General features: G+C 46.2%; 1 long non-coding RNA gene across 8 annotated transcripts in view; it reads left to right on the forward strand.

The window, feature by feature from the left end:
- Nucleotides 1-9,600, forward strand: part of LOC115342344 — a 78,228-nt gene extending 68,628 nt beyond the window's left edge. For all 8 annotated transcript variants that reach the window (XR_003923727.2, XR_003923728.2, XR_003923726.2 and 5 more), the window contains one exon: nucleotides 6,859-9,600. This is a non-coding gene — a long non-coding RNA (uncharacterized LOC115342344). The remainder of the gene's footprint in view (nucleotides 1-6,858) is intronic.
- Nucleotides 9,601-16,696: the final 7,096 nt, after the last annotated feature.

The following is a 16,696-nucleotide window of genomic DNA, read 5'->3' on the forward strand; positions in this document are numbered from 1 at the left end:
TAAGAGTGAATTTGCTGAGCAAGTTTCACTAAGATCACTATTAGGAATGGAAATACGGTTAGGACATTTTGTTAAAAGGATGAACAGTGAAGTAACATTTCTGAAAAACGTTAGTTTAGGTGACCTACAGTCTTGGAAAACACTGAACCTGTGGGACATTTACCTATTAAATATAATGATAACAGAAAGGCAGTGGGAAACTCATGAATTTTGGCAATGACGTTGTCAGCTGAAAGAAAAGGGAAGGCTTTGTGACCTTTTAATATTCTGCCATAATTTAATTTGTTGTATGCATTTGTTATTCTTCAGTACAATATCTAAATAATTTCAGCCCCAAAGATCTGACTTGGGTGAAATAAAATTCAAGCATTGAAATTGGAATTGCCAGGCCTGTATTAAGATCCCAAATAAATACTTACTGAAAAAAATCTAGGAACAGATGAGTTCTCAAAACTTTAAAAAAATAAGAGTATTTCTTCAGATGCTTTATTAAACCTGTAGGTAGCTGAATTTTGCCAACTGCACTTGAAAATTCTCTAGCTACATTGGTAAAAGTTATTCCCTCTTTATTCATTAGGTAATAAATATTTTTTTGTCTGGAGTAAGAAAATGGATATCTAAGACAGCTCTGTCATTTTACAAAGGTGGTTAGAAGGTCTGTATGCTCAGATGATTTATTAATTCATACATTCTCAGGTAAAATGCAGAATTTTGCACTTTTTCCTGCTATGCCCATCTTGGTCCAGTTCTACTGCTGCCATAGCAAAGACAGGAAGCCAGCATGCCTTGATCTCTGTTAGGTCAGTTAAGCAGAATTGAAGAATTTCCCCATGGGCATTTTCTGGTCTGCTGTCAGTGGTCAGAGACTTCAAACACAGCCAGTTTAAAACTTTGGGCACCCCACCATGTTCTACTGTAATCACACTAGGTTTGATTATAGGGTGAAACAGTGACCCTTCCAGAAATCCCACCCAAAAGAACCTTTCTCTGCCCTCTAAGAATTAATAAATCAGGTTCTTACCTCTCGTGACACAGGCTGGCAGCTGGTCAGTACTGTAAAACAGAAATGGCAACTCCCTACTTGCTGCTGCACAGAAATCCAGAGTGAAAATGTGCAGGTGCCTTGAAAGCAGATTTAAAATCTGAGCTGAGAAATTGAGTCCCCTCCTGGAAATGAGTACTGGAGGCAGCAGGAATGCTGTGGCACATAAGGGCACCATCCTTTTCCTGCAAGCCTGCAGACCCCATACACTTACCTTGAAGCTTTCCGTGGAGACAGGGCAGACTTGTCGCAGGGACATTTTATACGATCTAGTCTGCAGATGCTACAGATGCCTACTCTTTCTTCGGTCAAAAAATTTTTGGCAAACCTTCTTTGGTAAAGCATTGTCTGGCAAACTGAACTAAGGGCATAATTGTCATTTGACATGACTAGATATAATTAGAAAATTTTGATGTCTTACTGACTATATGAATACATCTCCTATAAACAATCTGACAAGGGTGTTAAGGAGGGAATCTGGACTAGTCAAGGCACTTAGAGAACTTGGATGCAGGACTTATGGATTCTATTGCTGGCTTTCCCACCGACTCACTGTATGACCCAGGGTGGATTGCTTGGTATGTCTGCACTGCAGATATCCCAGCTGTACAATAGATAAAACAGGATGTTAAAAGATAAATTAGCATTATTAAAAGCTTTTGGCAGTTGTGATGGTAAAATCCTGAAAGTAGAAGTACAGATGTATAACAGTTCATGAGGGTTGCAAGCACAGCAGGGTGGTCAGCCAAACACCGCAGCAGTGAGATGGTTCTACCTGGGCTTTTAAGCTGGTGCCTCTGACAGAGATGTGAGGCACCTTCAGGGTTATCAGGAAGAGTGTGCACATGCACGCACGCACACACACACACACAGAGGCATGTGCACGTGTGCCTCTCTGTATACACTTCAGATTGCAAACAAGTGGGAGATTTTCCAAGAAATGTGATCCTGTGCACAATCTTTTTCAGTGGGAGGGGTTATACCTGCTGAGACTTCTGATCTGTAGGTCAGTGCCAGTGAGCAAGAGATGCTCCCTTCTTTTGCTGGAAACTTCTTAGCTTATCCAGGTGTTCCTATGCCTATAACCCTAGGAAAGATCACTGATCTAGGAATGGCTCCCACAGTTTTTCTTCCTACCTACAACTGATAGAAAAATCCTCTAGTCAGCCATACCTATACAAATAATTGGACATATGCACAAACACATCACCTCAGCATGCCGTCCCAGATGCTCTGCACCCGATACATCCTCAGTCCAGCACTTCATCACAAATATCTTGCATACTTACACATTTGCACAGTTCAAAAAAACACAGTGATACCTTTACAAGAGCATTGGGAGTGGCAGACATACCTGTACAATGTTGATAGAGTAGGGGGAAGGGGGATTTGCTAGTAGCCCTGGAGAGAGACTGATCTAGTTTTAGGAAGAGGGCACTGTCATATGAGCTGCTTTAAATCCTGTCAGATTTAAACACATTCTTCCCCTGGTCATTGGCATTTTCGTTATTAAAAGAGCTCAATGGATAACATATGGGCAGAGTTAGAAAAATGGTGCATCGATCTGATGTAATATCCAGCATCAGGCAATGTCCTGTGCTTGTAAAGCCCATTCCAAGGAGGGCTGCAGCACTGCAGTGCCCACTTTTTTGGAGCCCAAACCCAGAGCTCACTGCTGAGCTCCATGCTCAGGACATGGGAAGGCTGATGGAAACACTCTGCACCTTGCCCAGGAGGAGCCCAGAGCCAGCCAGTGGGAAATGGTGAGCGCAGGGGTGCATCTGAAGTCCTGCCTCTCTGGGGACCAGGCACCAAGGGGTGCTGGCGGGGACACCTCCCTCCAGCAGGACCCAGAGCGCAACTGTGCTCCCCAGCGTGGGGCCAGCAGACATTGCTCTGAGGGGCTCTTGCAGCTGAGTCCCCGGCGTGCTGGGGTGCCACGTGGTGTCCAGCAGCCCAGTGGCTATCGGTCCCGGCTGAGGAGGGGACAGAAAGGTCTTGGCAGCTCAGAGCCCGGGGTTAAGAAGACCATGCAAGAAGAGCAAGGGATGGCTGAGGCCTCTCCCAGGATGTGACAGCTGGGGGCTTTCTCCCCTCAGGCTGGGGAGGGAGCTCTGGTCTCCCATTCCCAGGGAAGCTGTAATATCTGCACTGTAAAGGCAGCATCCTCTGGCAGCAGCAGGTTAAGTATTAAATAGCTGCTGTTACTTTTCTGTGGGACCCTGCTCTCAGCAGTAGGTAGCAAGCCTTATGCAGTGCTGTCAGGCTAGGACAAAGTGCCCTCAAGATGTGCCAGGGGCTATATGAGGAATCTAGCTGAGGGGGCTGGGCTAGATCACCTGACTTTGGAGACTGAAAATCTTTGACTTCCCAGTGGCCGATGACAAAGCCAGTCTTCTCAGTAGACCTCTCCTGTGTTTTTGCTGTTGTGTTGTCTAGGATGTGGACCCAGCTGTGTAACAGGCAGGAGTGAGGCACGTGGCCAGGCAGCTCTGGGCATGCAGTCAGCCGAGGGAATGTCTAGTTTGAAAGGGAAGAGGCCAGTAAGTTGAGGTGTCTCCAGGTGTGAACAGTCACTCAGCAGTGTTTTGGGGATTGAAGGCCAGTATGTCCCCATAAGCCAGTGTTAGAAACCTAGTCTTTTTTTAAAATGGTCCAAATTTCAGAAAAGGGTTGTGAAGCAGGGCATAGCAATGAAGGAGAGACTTTTATCCAGATGGCTTTTGAATATCTCCAGGGACAGACACTTCACAACAGCTCCGGGAAACCTGTGCCAGTGTTCAGTCACCCTCACAGTGAAAAAGTGTTTCCTGATTTTCAGAGGGAACCTCCTGTGTTTCAGTTTGTGCCCATTGCCTCTGGTCCTGTCACTGGACACCACTGAAAAGAGCCTGGCTCCATCCTCTTCGCACTCTCCCTTCAGGTATTTATGTACATTGATGAGATCCCACTGAGCCTTCTCTTCTCCAGGCTCCCTCAGTTCCAGCTCTCTCAGCCTTTCCTCATAGGAGAGATGCTCCAGTCCCTCAGTCATCTTAGTGGCCCTTTGCTGGACTCTCTCCAGTATGACCATGTCTCTCTTGTACTGGGGAACCCATAACTGAACAAGTACTCCAGGTGTGGCCTTACCAGTGCTGAGTCAAGGGGAAGGATCACCTCCCTCGACCTGCTGGAAACACTTCTAATGCAGCCCAGGACACCGTTCACCTTCTTTGCGGCAAGGGCACATTGCTGGCTCATGTTCAACTTGGTGTCCATCTGGACCCCCAGGTGCTTTTTTGCAAAGCTGCTTTCCAGATGGTCAGCACCCAGCATATACTGGTGCATGGGGTTGCTCCTCCCCATGTGCAGGGCTTTGCACTTCCTTTGCACTATTGGACCCAGTATTGACCTCTGGGTTTTGCCTAACCAGTACTCAGTTGCACACTACCCTCAACATAGAAAATGCTTTATGTTAAATGGGCCCTAGAAATTGCAGAATCCCAAAGACTTCGAGTTTTACTGCCACGTTTACCAGTATTGCTAATTGAGTTATCTAAATCATGTGTGAACTTCCATCTAAAGACCCTTTGTGACATTAAAGCAAAGCAACTAAAGTGCACAGGCACCTCTACATTCCCCCAGTAAACTCTATCCTTTGCATACAAACAGGGTGAGATGTCTGTAGGTTCAATAGAATGTCCACAGAGGCAAGAATACATATGCCGGCTTAGAGACCAAACCATTTGCCATCTACTTCAGGGACTTGGCCTTCACTAGCTCAAATATTGGACTATCCAGTTCACTGAAGCTGGTCTCTGCTTGGTCCTTCAAGGAGAATCTGGACAGTAGGACTACCAGCCAGCAGGATCCAGTTCTAATAGTGGTTCTGGCCCACTCTGACTGAGGCTGTTCTCAATATGGGGCTATAACAGGCACATGGAAATAGGCATTCTGAAGGTTGAGGGGTAGGAGCTTGCAGCCCCAGTCAGTAGAATAACTAGCATCATTATCTTGAAGGTGTGAATCTGGCAGCTTTCCTATCACCAGAAAGTATCACCACATTCCTTGACACAAAGAAATAGCAGCTATAGAGCTATTTCACTAAAATGGCAAGGAGCAGGTTCCCTGTCCCCAGAGTCAACAGGGAAGAAACTTTCTGCCAATCTGTTCTCCTTGGTCTTAGACTGCAGTCCTTGGACTCTGACAGTCCAGGCATGCTATGTCTGTGGTCACCTCCTTAGGAGGGAAAGCAGCCTTGCATACAGAGGAATGATACAGGATTTACACAAGAGAACTCAGAAAACTGCGGTCAGTCACATGCTACAAGAAAGACTGGGAATGCTGCCTGATTGCCCAGGGTGTAGAGGGGCTGCAGGACATACTGTCCCACCTAACCCTGTATCAAGTGTTGGAGGAGGTCCTACTTTGGCTGAAGGTTTCTGTGGGCATATGCAAATCCACGGTGTGAATATATATGCTGGCTTAATTTCAGAGAAGAAGAAACTATTGTTACTGTGGATCCCTAATTTGAATTTCTGTGCCCATCAGAAGTATTGACCTATGTCTACATTAATAGCTCTAGTATTAGTACCTCAGAACCAGTATAAACCCCAAAGTTAGCACCATGTGACTATGGGTATGCGGGGTTTGCTTGGTATCTTGGAGTGAAATCCCTGAAAGGTGCTTGGTATTAATCATTCAAGAGTCTGAAGGATTACTGAAATCTAGCCAAATTCTCCAGAATGTTGTATATGGAGATGTGGCCCCCATGCTAAGAACAATTTATATACTGAGTTCAGCTAAGACTTACATACTTTACATTAAATAATACTACCTCCACCATGAAGCAGCAGTTATAGATGACACCAAGTGTGTCTGCTTACTTTTCTGTCAGCTGCACTGTAATACAAAAATAATCCTGGTGGCTTAGACCAGCAGGGGTGAAGGGGCCTGACTGAATTCAGCATTAAACAGCCCAGTGCCATTCAAACTGAATATCAAGGCTACTCTAGCAACCCCTCTGGAAGAACCATCAGTAGAAAAACTCTTTCGGACAGTCAGAACAAGAAGATAAAATGTTAAAACATTGACTACTTTCATTTGAAAACTCTAAATTTGGATCAAACTCTTTTTTTTCCCCTTTTGCATTAACTAAATAAAACATGGAAAATAAGAACTTCTCATTCAGTGTTTTCAGCAGATGTTTTTAAAATATCTTTTTGAAAGGAAATTATGAGCTAAAGCGATGGCAGCTGTAACAGCATGTGTTATGAACATGGGTAGTATATGAACTCTCAGTGAATGTCTACAGCGGAAAGACACCTGACAATTGGACTAAGTTTGTGGAGGCTAGAAGAGGAGGCAGAAGAAAGTGCAAAAAAGGTTGGGAGAATAACTCAGTGTTCAGTGTTTTAGTGTATGACATAAAGCTCACAAAAACAAAAGTGAAATGTTTGGTCAGCTGGCATAAGCATCCCTGAAAAGGATTCTAAGCTACTGAGCACCTGCTTTGGATTTGTTTTAATTTATAAATCTCATCTATCCCACCCAGATATCATATGACACTGGCATAATGCCTTCTTACAAAGCTTCTTACAAAGAAGCAGTCTCTTATCTGAAGTAGATGATCCAGGTTTCACTGTAGTTTAACTCTGTAGATCCCAGTGAGTTATATCAGGGAAAACTCTGTCCTGTTTCCTGTATCCAGGCACAGCCAAGGAGAAATCTGTCCAGGAAGGGATCTGTTGAAAGAAGTGCAGGTGCCTCAAGGCAAAAAGAAGAAATGTTTCCTGCAAGACATTAATGTTCTGCCAATCCTATTTCCATCACTGCAGGGCTGGACTCCACTGGGACCAGAAGGAAACCACGGCACAGCTAAAAGAGAAGAGGCAGACTGAAAGCCATCTCTGGATACAGACTGTCCTGCACGGCGATGTGGTGTCAGCAAGGCACACATTCCCCATGGAGGAGAAAGGATTCAGTCGTGCTGAAAATAGATCCTCCTTGAGACAGAGATCAGGCAGCTGCCTCCCTTTCTGCCAGCCCTTAAGATGCATATTTTCTTCTCTTGGTCCCTGTGGTTAGTTGAGAGACAAGGAGTAAGAAGGTATTTTTTAGCTAGGCAGCACAGCCGGACTGGAGAGGGGAAGTGGAAGTGCTTACAGACTGCTGTATGCTGGCTAGTGAGAACCTCCCTCTCATGCATGTTCAGGGTTGTCAAGCTCATGAACTGGAAACAAGAGAATGTACCTGCATGGCAGGAGGTTTAGCAGTAGGAAAAGGAATCATTTACTGTAGTCTGGTGATGCCCAGTCTTTCACCCTGGGAACTACTCTCAGGCCCTCTGCTCCTCTACCTAGAACAGACTGCCCTTCAAGAGGAAGGACTTTGGGGTTATGGTGGATATAAATATGAGTGCTCTCACTGTAAACAGGATGAGCCAAGTACCAAGTGGTGTTAGAATTGTGGTCAGCTGATTGTAGGAAGCTATTATCCCTTTTTCTTGACAGTGGTGAGTCCTCATCTGAAACGGTTTGTCCAGGTTTAGGCTCCCCAGTTCAAAAAGGATGTGAACTAATGGGAGAGGGTCCAGCAGAAGGCTAGCAAGATGGGCAAGGGTCTGGAAAGCTTGTGCTATGAAAAGAGTTTGAGGGCATGTTTAGTCTGAGGAAAAAAGGCCTAATGTACATGAGGGGCAGTTACAAAGACAATGATGTGCCAAGCTTTTTTCATGAGTAGCAGACAATGTAACAAGGAGCAATGACCACAGATTGTTGCTTGAAAGTCTCCAGTTAGACATTAGGAAAATTTTTTACTATTGGGTAATGCGTAAATGGCACAGGCTACCCAGAGATGTTGTGAAGCCTCTGTCCAAAAAGCTTGGCTAATCAAAGCCATGACTGATTTGACCAACATTGGCAATAGATCTGCTTGAAGTGGGAGACTGAACTAAAGACCTCCAGATGTTCCTTTGCAACAGCATGTCTGTGGCTTTAATGTAGAGGTTTCCTCTATCCATCCAAAGTAGACAATTGCTCAAACCTAAGCAGAGAAGGTATCTGCAGGTTCATGTCTTGTGCTAAGAAACAGAAATTTTCCTGGAGTCCTGAAAAACAGCTTTTCTCGAGTGGACCACTGGGCATGAATCTTTGCTCTCACTGCATTGTTGGAGACAGTTAATTCCATGCAACCTGTCAAAGCATATCCCTCCAGAACACCAGTTCCGGAATACCGCTTCTGAAGTATGTCATCTGGAAATGTCCTCAGCAGCAGTAGGTTTTGGTAGCTTTCAGTCCTTGAAGAACCACGTGACATGTAGGCAGAGTCAGAGAACTGTGGAGCTCACTGGGGCAGCAAGGTGCATCACATCACATCAGAAAGAAGTTCCATCAGGTGAGGAGCAACAGGGCAGGCAGAGTACAGGAGGGTCCTCTTGTTATCACAGGCTGGACACATTCACGGTGGTAACTGTATGCTGGTAAGCATTTCCCTGGCATCATTACAGGAATTTAGGGATCCGGTACAAACCTTTTTCATCCTGAGCCACTAGGTACCAGTTGTCAGAAAATATGTGCATGATATAGTGAACAGCAGCTAACATCACCACTGTGTGTTATTTCTGACCATAACATAACATTGAAGGAAATAAGATTACATGATGTCCCTGCCAGTGGCAGAGGTGTTGGACTACATGATCTTTAAAGGTCCCTTCCAACCCAAACCATTCTGTGATTCTGTGAATGGCTATACTGGGTGAGATCAAAGGAACATGTAGACTCTCACACCTGAGACATTTCTCATCATCCCAATCTCCCCAGATACCCACCCTCCACGTGATGTCCTACCCATGTGGTGAAGCCTGCTAGAGCACAAACCACCTCAAGTTGGTGAAAAAAGTCATGTGACTAGAGCAAAACTAAATAAGGCACACGTAGGAAACCGTACTGAAAACAGCAATGCATTTTCTGTGTCACTGCCAATAATGGGAGACAGAAGCACAAGCACATTCCCACTATCTCTATATGAAGTCTAAGAAGCCTTTGCCCTTCTCAGGACTCAGTGACTTACTTGTCCTCCTGCATGGAGCCTGTAATATTCACAGGATACAGCAGACATCCCCTTTAACAGGGATTCCCTTGCACACCGTGCTAGTGAGCTCTGGGAGGCTGGAGGAGCTCAGAACTGCTCAGCTTCTGCTCCAGTAGGAAACCTCCTCCTGTGGGTCGATGGCCTGGAGAGCAGGCTCAGGTGCCTACTCAAATAGCAGTGTCTCCTGTGCCTGGGGACAGGTCACTTCAGCTGCTCCTCCTCAGGTGTTCAGGCTCCCTGACACCCCAACCAGGAATTGGGAGGTGCTCAGGACTACCGAAGGGACCAGGAATGTCTGCATGGATGTGCTACTCCTCTGAGCACACGTCAGAGCTAAGGTGAAATGAAGTCAACCCTGCATGTGGTAGGTAATTACTGGTGATTACTCCGCCCTGCTTCAGCCTCATCAGCTTGCTAGGTGACTAGTCTCCAGCAGTCACTGTATTTACAGTCACTGTTAATATTCCATAACATAGAATTTATATACATCTGTTCAGTGTTTATGTACACATCAATGTTTGATGTGTTACCAACTGTCTCTAAACACTATGTCACACAGGTGACAGACTCAGTGACAAGCAGCTTTGTTTGGATATGCTTCTGAAGTTAGGTTCCTCTCATTTATTACAACCAAATATTACCTGAGAAATTCAAAGGGTTTTGTCCATCTGCGGTCTGCTGGAGCAGCTCTCCTATGAAGACAGGCTGAGAGAGTTGGGGTTGTTCAGCCTGGATAAGAGAAGGCTCTGGGGACACCTTATAGCAGCCTTCCAGTACGTAACGGGGGCCTACAAGAAAGCTGGAGAGGGACTTTTTACAAGGGTGTATAGTGATAGGACAAGGGGTAATGGCTTTAAACTGAAAGAGGGTAGATTTAGGTTAGATGTAAGGATGAAGTTCTTCACTGTGAGGGTGGTGAGGCACTGGAACAGGTTGCCCAGAGAGGTTGTAGTTGCCCCATCCCTGGAAGTGTTCAAGGCCAGGTTGGATGGGGCTTTGAGCAACCTGGGCTGGTGGAAGGTGTCCCTGCCCATGGCAGGGGGCTTGGAACTCAATGATCTTTAAGGTCCCTTCCAACGCAAACCATTCTATGATTCTATAACTGGGTGCCCACCTGACTTGAACACACCACCTCAAAATGTCTGTGAAATCCATGGTGTGGCTGCTTTAGGGTAGCTGCATGGTCAAAGGAATGTAATGAGAGCAGCAAAGGTACCCAATGCTATTGTGAAAGCATGAACTGTGTGATGGTGACTTTGATGCTGTGTTCCTTCAAAGGCTTAGATGGGAGCTCACCAACACAGCTACCTTTCTGTACTGGAATTCACTGCAGCCAAGGTTAAATTTTACTCCATGATTCTATGATGTTACTTATTTTCAGAGGAATTAGCATATATTCCCTCAAAATCTCCAGAGGAAAATCATCCTGCCTTGTCACTAGTACAAAAGAAACTGGTTGCACAGCAAACCCATTCAGAACAAACAGCAATTTCACTTTCTTTTCTTTTGCTTGACAAAACTCCCTCAGATAGGTGCTATAGCACTAGGATGCTTCCTGATTAAAGACAGTCTGATGCTGTTTCAAGCTATCTTCTCCCTTGCATTGCTACCTGTTATCTGATAAGCAGCACTTGATAAAAGGGGTTTTTTAGCAATTTTGATGCCAGGCATTGGAACCAGCCTGTTCCTGCAGAGGGAGGTGGAAGTGGCTGAGCTTGAACAGGTAAGTGTAAGAAGATTGCTGACTCTCCAGGCTTGCAGCTGGTGGGATAGGTGGAGAAAAGCTGTGGCTGTGGTTTCTGGGAGCAGCTATTTAGCACTACCCACTGCTCCAGTATGCCTTCCTGCAGTGGTAATGTGGTCGTGCAGAGCTCTGGCATAGACAAAGACATTTTGCTGTGATCATTATGTGATTATTATCCCCTGCTTCTGAACACTGCTGACTACAGCAGGCTTTTCTTAAACAGTAGGGTTTTGTTTTACTCCCTTCTTTCCCTTTCCCCAGGTCTTCAGAGAATTTTGCTTCCAAATAATTTGCTTTTCCAGCTGCCATACAAAACTTAACCTCAGCCCTTTTGAGAGGATATGAAACAGCAGCTGTGCATCCATCTCCTGGCTGAAAATAATAAGGATCTGTAAAGCTTGCTCAGCTGTGAGAAAGCCAGAGCAGATAAAAAGCATCATGCAGAGATAGTCTCATGAATTTGAGAATAAGCAGCCAGCCATATCAGCCTAGAGCAAAGGTCTGTCTGGTATTTTGTGCATGAGTGCACGTTGGGTGCTTGGTGAAAATCCAATTTCACTTTTTCCGTACTATTTATAATATTATGTAAGCAAATCATCTTCCCAATTTGTTGTTCCTTTCCCAAAGTGAAAGATCATAGTCTGGACAGCTTGTCTCTCCAGTGCTCCCACCAATTTTGTCATCTTTCTCTGTACCCTTCCTAATTGCACAGGCCAAAACTTCAGATAGCAGGTGGTTTGTGAGCCTGGTACAATGATTTCTGTTTTGCTCCCAGTTGATCCTGATAATTCCTGATACTCTGTTTGCCTTTTGTGGCCACCAGTGAGCACTGACTTGACATTTGGAGGCAACTAGTGACTATTTTGGTAGCCTTCCTATCTCCTAATCCTGGTCCTCCTTTCAGACACTGAATTTCTGTAGGGCTCAGAGTCATTGTATGGAGAGAGAAATTGGTGTTCTGTTTCATCTGCATAAAGGGGTTTTATGACTGATTATACAGTCTGCCTTAGTGGCTTTCAGCAAAATGACAGTGAGTGAGACTCAGGAGTGGCACAGCTCAGCTAACAGAGCAGTAGAGAGACAGGTAAAGCAGCAAACTTTTATTTGGCGGTGAGCAGATCTTCACTGAGAATCAGAGTTGTGCTGTTACTCAGACTCCTTATGTTCCCAGCAAACATCAGTGGAAGAGCTGGCCGAGGATGTGACATTCAGGATGCCCTTTTTATCACCCACCAAAGCAGCTGAGGAGCTCTTGTTACAGAGCAAGGGATTGGGGTGGGCAGGCTAAGACGCCTCCGGGTAAGACAAAGAAAAAAGAGACCAAGTGGCAAAAGGGGGAGGGAAGGGGAGAAAAGGAAAATCAGGATTAGGTGCATAATATTAGCACTAGCAACAACTGTATCCTAAAAAAGAGAGCAATGAGGTGATATCTTCCTAGGCTGACACTCATCTGTGACAGATGCACAAATCCTACTTCTGGGCAGATTTCAGTGCTGTAAATGGAAATATACTGGTATGGAATTTGTATAAACCTGTTCACTTTAAGCATTAGGCCTTTCAACGTTAAGACAGCCTACTGGATTACCGTAAGATTTTCTGAGTGCCAGAGTCACTGCAGTAAAGTTACGAACAGGATATGTAGCAGAATATTCTAGTGACATTTTCTGAACTAACTTTTTATGTTGCACAAAAGTTCCTTTTGCATCCTCAGGAAATTTGTCAACAGCCTCCTTATTTTATGCTGGCAGATAGATTTCCTTGGTGGTCAGCCTAAACATTTCCTTAATTGCTCTCTGCATCCACCTGGGCTAAGGGAAGGATACAAGTCCCTGCTCCCTCTGAATGGCAAATCAGTTGTCTAAAGCAGAACAGCTCCAGCAGAAGACAATGACAGCAACATGCCACCAGATAGCCAACAGCCAGGGTATTTTACATCTCAATCTGGACCGTGGCCTGAGAAAATATATGCTAAATCTTCCACAGCTCAAGATGCAGTGCCAACTTCACTCTATCACTGCTTTGCTGAGCAACACAGGTGTATGTTGCCTTCCTTCCAAATCAGTCCCTCAGGCCCCTCAAAGTGTCTGCTGCTCCCTGAGAAGTGCCTCCAGGTGGACAGTATCTTGCAGGGTGCCTCGTAGGGTCTCACAGCAGACTCATCCCATGATCCCACACTGCTGTCTGCCTCTTATGTTAGCTAAGATTGGACTTTACCTCTCTGGGCTCTGATCCCAAAGCCTTCACGTGTGCTGAACTGCATTTCTCCCAACAGTACTGTGCTGACATCGGGGCTGTGCTGCTGGCAAGGGGGTGGGGGTGGGGAGAGGCAGGGCCTGTAAGACCACAGTCATGAGACCCTAACAGCAAGGCTCAGATGATTCCTCCTCTCCTGGGGCTCCTGATTCAATTGTTGAATTTGACTTTACTGACAAAGAGTTTCTGAAGTTGAATGTTTTCAACCATTTGCTCTACTATTATTGGAACATTGCATTTGAGCTCAGGAGATCCCTGATCATCCATATGGGACAGCAGCTCCATATGAGCCCATCAGCTGCATCTATTTTAAACTTTCTCTCAGAGATGTTCGTTTATGGCTACTATGGACTAATGTTTTTCTCAAGACCTTTGCACAAGCCCTTATCAGGTGACAGGCAGCCTTACTCCACAGATAGAGTGTCAATGCAAAATGACCCTCATTCTCCATAAAGCAGTGAGCAATTAATCTTCCTCACATCAGTGTCCCACTTTGATCCTGATAATCCAGCAGGCTTTGTAGCAGTGGCTGTCAATGGGGATTTTTTTCCCAGCCTCTGCTCCTCCTGCATGCATCCTCCCCCAGCTCAGAACCACTAAGTTGTTCCTTTCCCCATTACCCCCTCCTCTCAGGATGGGCAGGGGTGGCTAGCACCACTCAGAGATGCTTAGCTTCTGCTCCCATCTCCTCTTCCACTTCTAGGTTCATTGGTTGTTTTCTTGGAAGATTCTTCAAAAAACATATGCATGGGTGGTAGCCACAGGCTGGGCACACATAGTGACAAATTAGGTCCCTGTGGGGTGGGCCACAGCAGCAGTTCAAAACTTGGGCCACTCTGCACCATCCCTATCCACTTACCCCCTGCCAGAGAGAGCAGCAGCTCCTGGGGTTGGTGGACCCCACGCCGGGCTGCCTTCCCTGCCTGGGGAGCAGGCTGGGGGATCTGAGGTCTGGCCATGTTTGGGGGCTCCCACAGCACTGTGTGTGGGCATGAGTGATGGGCCATGTGAAGTAGTAATGAAACAACATACTTCTTTAAATACAGATTAAATACAGTAAATTATTTCTTCATAACTAAAAATCAGCTTTACAAAGCTGTCTTGAGGCGGGCTATGAGTTAGATTGTCATTTGCAGATTATCATTGTAGTGTTCCCCAGCAGTTTCCCCTCACGTTTCTCCTGACCTTTCTTCCCCAAACCTGATGCTGAGTTGCCATTTCTTCCACCCCCACATCCTCTACCATCTTATCATTTATCCCTTTTCCTCACACACATCCATCTCACTTTCCTCTTCCGAGGCTCCTCCCCGCACTCCCCAGCACAATTTCAACCCTACCTCAGCACGGTGATTACTTTTACTTCCAACCTCTCTCACTTACCAGCTTACTAATTTTTTCTGCAACAAGAGTCACATGAAGGCAAGTTCAGCTCCTCACATCACACTTAACGCACTGGGGCCCCAGCTCTGTATGTGATCTGAACATGTTCATGGGATGCTCCTGCTCCACTTGGCTGAGAGAATGGACATGGCTTTCTGCAATGCCGCTGGTCCTGGAGCAAGCTTGGAGCAAGCCCTGCCTCTGCATTCCTCACCAGGGAAGGGATTTATGGATTGGGGCCTCTTGCTGATCAGCAAAAAATGGGTCTTCAGGCCCACAGCCATTGTTTTAATTTGTTGCTTTACAAGAGAAGTGATGCCCCCACCTACCCCACACTGAGCCCCAGCTGACCTCTGGAAGTACCTGGGCAGCTGCTCTGCTCTCCCGTGGGACAGCACGTCCCAGGAGGGCATGGCGAGCACCCAGGCGCTGGGCTGGCACAGCATCATTGCACAGACTTCAAAGGGGCCACTCTTGATTTATACTCTTACCAGGGACGGCACACTTGGGCCTGCTTCTTATTTTTAACATTTAAGCTGAGAAAGGAGCTGTGCCAGAGCAAGTCTCTCTGGGGTAAGAATAGCATCTGCCGTCTTAGGACACAACACAGTTGTCCAGCTCCTACATGGCAGCACGTTGCGCCGAGATATAGAAGGCAACCTACCCGCCGAGGAATGTCTTCGAGTGCTATTAGTGGAAGCATATCATCTGCACAAACAGGCATGACCCCGCGCCGGAGTCTTGCAAGAGTGGGACTATTTTGAGCTTTTGACAGTGAGGATGAAGGGAGACAAATGACAGGCTGATCCTCCTGGCATGGGCAACCTCCAAAGCTCTCTGAGGCCTTGTCTCCTCCTCCGGGAATGACTCTTTTGAAGGCTGATGGGTGATTTGGTGGGACCTCAGAGCCCAGGAGGCGGCGGCCAGGAGGGAGGTATGAATTTGCCAGGGACACAAGGCCAGGCCTCAGTCCCATCAGCACTGCCCAGCCGTGATTATGGCAAGTCCTGCCTGCGGGTGTGCACCTGTCCCTGAGCTTAAAACACGCATCTGCCTGCTTTATTTTCAACCATATCCATGAAAGCTAGAGGGATACGAGAGGGTGTGTAACTGCATGCAAGTGAAACACAAATCCTTTGCAGCCATGAGGGTATTCACCTTTTACTACCTGAAGCTCTCTATCTCTGAGTGGTTCTCTGGCATCATCGATGTTTGAGAGGCCCTTTTTCCTCTTCCCAGCCATCATAAATCCCCTCCCTGACTTACTCCCATCCTTTCAACATCCTCTTTCTTGTTCTAGTACAGATTTCTTTCATTCCAATTTATTTTTATGTCTCATTTATTTTTTATTTCTGTTTCATTTTCACTGCTTTGTGAAAACCAGATCTGCAAATTAAGCTCTCTGGGGAAAAAAAAAAACACTCTCCCAGAGAAGTTTTTCAGCTGGATCAACTGGCCAAGCCAGTCTCCCTCAGGAGTCCACATTCAGCTGGACCAATGCACAGCAGCAGTGTTAGCAGGCAGGAACAAATGGTCAGGGGATTGAATGTGTATTAGGTAGCTTATTAAAGTGCTGCCACTAAATGCAATCACACACCTTTAGGGGATGGATCTGATGCTAGCTCTTGGAAGAAGGCCCCTTGGCACAGTCCCAGACTTCTGAGCTGTTCTCAGGCATGTCCAGCACTCCTGATGAAGCCTCAGTTGGTTCAGCTGGCAGACCAGAGGCACAACTATTCATTCATGGGCAAGTTATTTTTCCAGCAGCCTAATAAGTTAAACTGACTCCTCCTACAACCCCCAGCAGTCTGGCTTTGCCAGGCACCCCTACACTAGCTGGGCATCTCCCTGTGTCTATCACAAGACAGTACAACTGGATGTGGGCAGTATGAATAGCTCCTCCATGGCTGCTCACATAAAGATCAGGCTGGCGATAAAGAGAAAGGCTTTACCCCCACATGTTCATGCAATGTGATGAGGCTCAGGTTTCTACAGAGCAGCCTTGCCAGGTGGAGGCTCAACCAGGATCTTAAAACTTTCTCCCTGGTGTGGCACGCTGTGTGATGGGGATGTCAGACAGGGCTGCATGCTCCTCTGAGGCTCTCCAGCAGTGGAGAGCTCCCATTCGTGCTGCCTTGAACCATCACGGCTCAGCATGGGCTAAGCTTCCTTGCAGTAACTCAAGCTGTGAAGTTTTGTGACCATGA

This window comes from Aquila chrysaetos, chromosome 5 (assembly GCF_900496995.4).
Source record: "Aquila chrysaetos chrysaetos chromosome 5, bAquChr1.4, whole genome shotgun sequence".
Classification (NCBI taxonomy): Eukaryota; Metazoa; Chordata; class Aves; order Accipitriformes; family Accipitridae; genus Aquila; species Aquila chrysaetos.